The following is an 8,385-nucleotide window of genomic DNA, read 5'->3' as shown; positions in this document are numbered from 1 at the left end:
ATCGAATGTGTGGTATCGATCTATCGAATGTGCGGTACTGATCAATCGAATGTGCGGTACCGATCAATCGAATGTGCAGTACCGATCAATCGAATGTGCGGTACCGAACAATCGAATGTGAGGTACCGTTAGTTCGGATGTGCGGTTCCGATCAATCAAATGGGCGGTACCCAGGGGCGTATCCAGGATTTTCTAACCCGGGGGGGGGGGGCGAATTACTATCTAAGCGGAGCGCCACCATCAGTTGGTGCGCAGCGTACAAGAAAATTTCTTGTTTTGATGCCCCCCAGATCACCGGAAATGACACTTCTCGGGCTTGAAAATGACCAACCAGATGTACACTTTTGCCTGAGAACCAAGTATTTCCCAATAGTTTTTTCCCCCCATCCATAACCTTTTTGAAGATTGTCACCAGTCACACATCATGTTCGACCTCATCGCATCTCCTGTGGATCATTGCTTTTTGTAGGTGATTCTACGTCGCGGCCCACAATACCCGACAGCCCCACTTTTGAAGGCTTTATGCCCATTTTTTGTTCAGAATTTCAAAATTCACATTTCTCGTGATTAAACTCACCTCAAAACATACCCATAATGTTGCAACAAATTTCATCTATGGACAACCAATATAGAAAAACCTCCTCGAGCCCCTAACAGACTGGTCAAAATTGCACGAGTAGAGGGAAGTATGATGAAGAATGTTGGTCAGGAAATTTTCGAAAATTCAGACACAGTTAATTTCTTGGTGTACAAATATTGAACCTCCTATAACGGCTATTATAAAACTTCGTTGAAGGAAATGAAAAAAATACAAGATATTTCCGAAACCGAACACTACACACATAGGTCAAGGAGGCAGGGGGGGGGGTGGCTAACGAAATATTTCTTTAAAGTTGTTAAAGTTGAAGGTTTACAGTCTTGTATGAGGCTAATGCCTCCTCACACGACTTTACAACTTAACCCCTGGTCATTGGTAACTTGTCACACCCACACACCAATGTGTGCACAATTCAATCAATCTCTCCTGGGGCACCACAGTGCACCACAACCATGTATCCCCCGGGGGACTTCCCATAGGGTGCAGCCACAAACCGGCGCACGCAACTATATTTACAAGTTACCTCGCAGGTCCCCATTTATACACCTGGGTGAAGAGAGGCAATGGAGATAAAGCGCCTTGCCCAAGGACACAACAATGATCAACAATGATCTGGCCAGGGCTCGAACCTGTAATCCTTAGATCACAAGTCCACTGCCTTAATCACTTGAACACAACGCCCTCCGTAAAAATTCGGGCAATATGCTGAAAATTCGGGCAATATGCTGAGAATTTTTCGGGCACCTATGCTGAAAGAAAAATACATTGCAATGATGTAGCTAAAGGAAATGAATAGTTTAACAATCATCTCCTAGGTAATTAAAATAAAGTTCTAAGCTTGGCCGACTAATTCGCCATTACTAATGTAAAAGAGAGTTTTGACATAATTGGACCTCCATGCTTTTTCTCCATCTACTATAGGACGATTCGTTGTTTATATGAGCATCCCGCGGTATACTGCGCAACTTTCAGTGACCGTACGGTACATAATGGCATGCGATGTAATAACCGATGCTTGCTTATATGATATTGACATTAACATGTTAAACGCGCGCGAAGCGCGCGAAAATGTTGGTTGTATTTTTCGGGCAAGTCGTTACGCTAAGCGTAGCGCCACCACGAGTTGGCGCGAAGCGTACAAGAAAATTTTGGCCGAAAATGCCTCCCAGATCGCTGGAAATGACACTTCCCATGCCTTCTAAGTTGCATCTAAGCATTTTCTATTTCGAATTTACTAGCGATATCATAAAAAAATATGCTCGGGGGGGGGGGGGGGCGGCGGTCGCCCCATTCCCGAAATGTCATGTTCCCCGACGACTCGGTCGAGTTCGAGGCCAGCCACAGTTGGTTTCATAGCACAATTGTTTAAGGCTTCCATACACACACGCGTTATGATAGACCATATATAGTATATATATATAGATACATTAGTGAGAGAGGAAAAATTGGAAACGTCAAAAATGGAGTTGTCGGTGTAAGGGGTAGGGTGAGGCGCACGCCGCTTCCGAAATCCTCGATCCGTCACTGGCTACCCGGCCGTGTGTATATAATAGGGTTCAGCGCTGTAATGATGTCACTGTTCCTCTTTCTCTTCCCGGTGTCTTGGCGTTTATCTTCTACTCCCTCCTTTTCTCCTTTTCCTCTCCTTCTTCTTTTTCTTTTCCCTTCCTTACTCTCCTCCTCCTCTCTTTCCCCATCTTTTTTCCTTTTTTCCCCTCTTTTTTTTTTTTCTCTCCTCTTTTTCTTACCAGGGGGGCGCGCGCCCTCAACACCCCCTGGATACGCGCCTGGTACCGATCAATAGAATGTTCGGTATCGATCTATCGAATGTTCCGTACCGATCAATGGAATGCTTGGTATCGTTAACTCGAATGTGCGGTATCGATCAATCGAATGTTTGGTATCGATCAATCGAATGTGCGGTACCGATCAATCGAATGTTCGGTACCGATCAATCGAATGTGCGGTACCGTTCAATCGAATGTGCCGTACCGATCAATCGAATGTTTGGTATCGTTAAATCGAATGTTTGGTATCGATCAATCGAATGTGCGGTACCGATCAATCGAATGTGCGGTACCGATCAATCGAATGTGCGGTACAGATCAATCGAATGTTCGGTACCGATCAATCGAATGTGCGGTACCGATCAATGGAATGTTTGGTATCGCTAAATCGAATGTTTGGTACCGTAAGTTCGAATGTGCGGTTCCGATCAATCGATTGTGCGGTACAGATCAATAGAAAGTTCGGTAACGATCAATCGAATGTGCGGTACCAATCAATCGAATTTGCGGTACCGATCTATCGAATGTTCCGTACCGATCAATCGAATGTTTGGTATCGCTAAATCGAATGTGCGGTACCGATCAATCGAATGTTGAGTATCGATCAATGGAATGTTTGGTATCGATCAATCGAATGTGCGGTACCGATCAATCGAATGTTCGGTACCGATCAATCGAATGTTGAGTATCGATCAATGGAATGTTTGGTATCGATCAATAGAATGTGCGGTACCGATCAATCGAATGTTCGGTACCGATCAATCGAATGTGCGGTACCGATCAATTGAATGTTCGGTTCCGATCAATCGAATGTGCGGTACCGATCAATTGAATGTTCGGTTCCGATCAATCGAATGTGCGGTATCGATCAATCGAATATGCGGTATCGATCAATCGAATGTGCCGTACCGATCAATCGAATGTTCGGTACCGATCAATCGAATGTGCGGTACCGATCAATCGAATGTGCGGTATCGTTAAATCGAATGTGCGATACCGATCAATCGAATGTGCGGTATCGATCAATCGAATGTTCCGTACCAATCAATCGAATGTTTGGTACCGTTCAATCGAATGTTCCGTACCGATCAATCGAATGTTTGGTATCGTTAAATCGAATGTTTGGTATCGATCAATCGAATGTGCGGTACCGATCAATCGAATGTGCGGTACCGATCAATCGAATGTGCGGTACAGATCAATCGAATGTTCGGTACCGATCAATCGAATGTGCGGTACCGATCAATGGAATGTTGAGTATCGTTCAATCGAATGTGCGGTACCGATCAATCGAATGTGCGGTACCGATCAATGGAATGTTTGGTATCGTTAAATCGAATGTGCGGTACCGTTAGTTCGAATGTGCGGTTCCGATCAATCGATTGCGGTACAGATCAATAGAATGTTCGGTAACGATCAATCGAATGTGCGGTACCAATCAATCGAATTTGCGGTACCGATCTATAGAATGTGCGTTACCAATCAATCGAATGTGCCTTGCCGATCAATCGAATGTGCGGTACCGATCAATCGAATGTGCGGTACCGATCTATCGAATGTTCCGTACCGATCAATCGAATGTTTGGTATCGCTAAATCGAATGTTCGAATGTTGAGTATCGATCAATGGAATGTTTGGTATCGATCAATCGAATGTGCGGTTCCGATCAATCGATTGTGCGGTACCGATCAATAGAAAGTTCGGTAACGATCAATCGAATGTTTGGTATCGCTAAATCGAATGTGCGGTACCGATCAATGGAATGTTGAGTATCGATCAATGGAATGTTTGGTATCGATCAATCGAATGTTCGTTATCGATCAATCGAATGTGCGGTACCGATCAATCGAATGTGCGGTACCGATCAATCGAATGGGCGCTATCGATCTATCGAATGTTCCGTACCGATCAATCGAATGTTTGGTATCATTAAATAGAATGTGCGGTACCGATCAATCGAATGTTGAGTATCGATCAATGGAATGTTTGGTATCGATCAATCGAATGTTTGGTATCGATCAATCGAATGTGTGGTACCGATCAATCGAATGTGCGGTACCGATCAATCGAATGTTCGGTACCGATCAATCGAATGTGCGGTACCGATCAATCGAATGTTGAGTATCGATCAATGGAATGTTTGGTATCGATCAATAGAATGTGCGGTACCGATCAATCGAATGTTCGGTAAATATCAATCGAATGTGCGGTACCGATCAATTGAATGTTCGGTTCCGATCAATCGAATGTGCGGTACCGATCAATTGAATGTTCGGTTCCGATCAATCGAATGTGCGGTATCGATCAATCGAATATGCGGTATCGATCAATCGAATGTGCCGTGCCGATCAATCGAATGTTCGGTACCGATCAATCGAATGTGCGGTACCGATCAATCGAATGTGCGGTATCGTTAAATCGAATGTGCGATACCGATCAATCGAATGTGCGGTATCGATCAATCGAATGTTCCGTACCAATCAATCGAATGTTTGGTACCGTTCAATCGAATGTTCCGGACCGATCAATCGAATGTTTGGTATCGTTAAATCGAATGTTTGGTATCGATCAATCGAATGTGCGGTACCGATCAATCGAATGTGCGGTACCGATCAATCGAATGTGCGGTACAGATCAATCGAATGTTCGGTACCGATCAATCGAATGTGCGGTACCGATCAATGGAATGTTGAGTATCGTTCAATCGAATGTGCGGTACCGATCAATCGAATGTGCGGTACCGATCAATGGAATCTTTGGTATCGTTAAATCGAATGTGCGGTACCGTTAGTTCGAATGTGCGGTTCCGATCAATCGATTGCGGTACAGATCAATAGAATGTTCGGTAACGATCAATCGAATGTGCGGTACCAATCAATCGAATTTGCGGTACCGATCTATAGAATGTGCGTTACCGATCAATCGAATGTGCCTTGCCGATCAATCGAATGTGCGGTACCGATCAATCGAATGTGCGGTACCGATCTATCGAATGTTCCGTACCGATCAATCGAATGTTTGGTATCGCTAAATCGAATGTTCGAATGTTGAGTATCGATCAATGGAATGTTTGGTATCGATCAATCGAATGTGCGGTTCCGATCAATCGATTGTGCGGTACCGATCAATAGAAAGTTCGGTAACGATCAATCGAATGTTTGGTATCGCTAAATCGAATGTGCGGTACCGATCAATGGAATGTTGAGTATCGATCAATGGAATGTTTGGTATCGATCAATCGAATGTTCGTTATCGATCAATCGAATGTGCGGTACCGATCAATCGAATGTGCGGTACCGATCAATCGAATGGGCGCTATCGATCTATCGAATGTTCCGTACCGATCAATCGAATGTTTGGTATCATTAAATAGAATGTGCGGTACCGATCAATCTAATGTTGAGTATCGATCAATGGAATGTTTGGTATCGATCAATCGAATGTTTGGTATCGATCAATCGAATGTGTGGTACCGATCAATCGAATGTGCGGTACCGATCAATCGAATGTTCGGTACCGATCAATCGAATGTGCGGTACCGATCAATCGAATGTTGAGTATCGATCAATGGAATGTTCGGTTCCGATCAATCGAATGTTCCGTACCGATCAATCGAATGTGCGGTATCGATCAATCGAATATGCGGTATCGATCAATCGAATGTTCGGTACCGACCAATCGAATGTGCGGTACAGATCAATCGAATGTTCGGTACCGATCAATCGAATGTGCGGTACCGATCAATGGAATGTTTGGTATCGCTAAATCGAATGTTTGGTACCGTAAGTTCGAATGTGCGGTTCCGATCAATCGATTGTGCGGTACAGATCAATAGAAAGTTCGGTAACGATCAATCGAATGTGCGGTACCAATCAATCGAATTTGCGGTACCGATCTATCGAATGTTCCGTACCGATCAATCGAATGTTTGGTATCGCTAAATCGAATGTGCGGTACCGATCAATCGAATGTTGAGTATCGATCAATGGAATGTTTGGTATCGATCAATCGAATGTGCGGTACCGATCAATCGAATGTTCGGTACCGATCAATCGAATGTTGAGTATCGATCAATGGAATGTTTGGTATCGATCAATAGAATGTGCGGTACCGATCAATCGAATGTTCGGTACCGATCAATCGAATGTGCGGTACCGATCAATTGAATGTTCGGTTCCGATCAATCGAATGTGCGGTACCGATCAATTGAATGTTCGGTTCCGATCAATCGAATGTGCGGTATCGATCAATCGAATATGCGGTATCGATCAATCGAATGTGCCGTACCGATCAATCGAATGTTCGGTACCGATCAATCGAATGTGCGGTACCGATCAATCGAATGTGCGGTATCGTTAAATCGAATGTGCGATACCGATCAATCGAATGTGCGGTATCGATCAATCGAATGTTCCGTACCAATCAATCGAATGTTTGGTACCGTTCAATCGAATGTTCCGTACCGATCAATCGAATGTTTGGTATCGTTAAATCGAATGTTTGGTATCGATCAATCGAATGTGCGGTACCGATCAATCGAATGTGCGGTACCGATCAATCGAATGTGCGGTACAGATCAATCGAATGTTCGGTACCGATCAATCGAATGTGCGGTACCGATCAATGGAATGTTGAGTATCGTTCAATCGAATGTGCGGTACCGATCAATCGAATGTGCGGTACCGATCAATGGAATGTTTGGTATCGTTAAATCGAATGTGCGGTACCGTTAGTTCGAATGTGCGGTTCCGATCAATCGATTGCGGTACAGATCAATAGAATGTTCGGTAACGATCAATCGAATGTGCGGTACCAATCAATCGAATTTGCGGTACCGATCTATAGAATGTGCGTTACCAATCAATCGAATGTGCCTTGCCGATCAATCGAATGTGCGGTACCGATCAATCGAATGTGCGGTACCGATCTATCGAATGTTCCGTACCGATCAATCGAATGTTTGGTATCGCTAAATCGAATGTTCGAATGTTGAGTATCGATCAATGGAATGTTTGGTATCGATCAATCGAATGTGCGGTTCCGATCAATCGATTGTGCGGTACCGATCAATAGAAAGTTCGGTAACGATCAATCGAATGTTTGGTATCGCTAAATCGAATGTGCGGTACCGATCAATGGAATGTTGAGTATCGATCAATGGAATGTTTGGTATCGATCAATCGAATGTTCGTTATCGATCAATCGAATGTGCGGTACCGATCAATCGAATGTGCGGTACCGATCAATCGAATGGGCGCTATCGATCTATCGAATGTTCCGTACCGATCAATCGAATGTTTGGTATCATTAAATAGAATGTGCGGTACCGATCAATCGAATGTTGAGTATCGATCAATGGAATGTTTGGTATCGATCAATCGAATGTTTGGTATCGATCAATCGAATGTGTGGTACCGATCAATCGAATGTGCGGTACCGATCAATCGAATGTTCGGTACCGATCAATCGAATGTGCGGTACCGATCAATCGAATGTTGAGTATCGATCAATGGAATGTTTGGTATCGATCAATAGAATGTGCGGTACCGATCAATCGAATGTTCGGTAAATATCAATCGAATGTGCGGTACCGATCAATTGAATGTTCGGTTCCGATCAATCGAATGTGCGGTACCGATCAATTGAATGTTCGGTTCCGATCAATCGAATGTGCGGTATCGATCAATCGAATATGCGGTATCGATCAATCGAATGTGCCGTGCCGATCAATCGAATGTTCGGTACCGATCAATCGAATGTGCGGTACCGATCAATCGAATGTGCGGTATCGTTAAATCGAATGTGCGATACCGATCAATCGAATGTGCGGTATCGATCAATCGAATGTTCCGTACCAATCAATCGAATGTTTGGTACCGTTCAATCGAATGTTCCGGACCGATCAATCGAATGTTTGGTATCGTTAAATCGAATGTTTGGTATCGATCAATCGAATGTGCGGTACCGATCAATCGAATGTGCGGTACCGATCAATCGAAT

The sequence above is a fragment of the Apostichopus japonicus genome, chromosome 6, assembly GCF_037975245.1.
Source record: "Apostichopus japonicus isolate 1M-3 chromosome 6, ASM3797524v1, whole genome shotgun sequence".
Lineage (NCBI taxonomy): Eukaryota > Metazoa > Echinodermata > Holothuroidea > Aspidochirotida > Stichopodidae > Apostichopus > Apostichopus japonicus.
The sequence above is the reverse complement of the archived record's forward strand: the minus strand, read 5'-3'. Positions refer to the sequence as shown.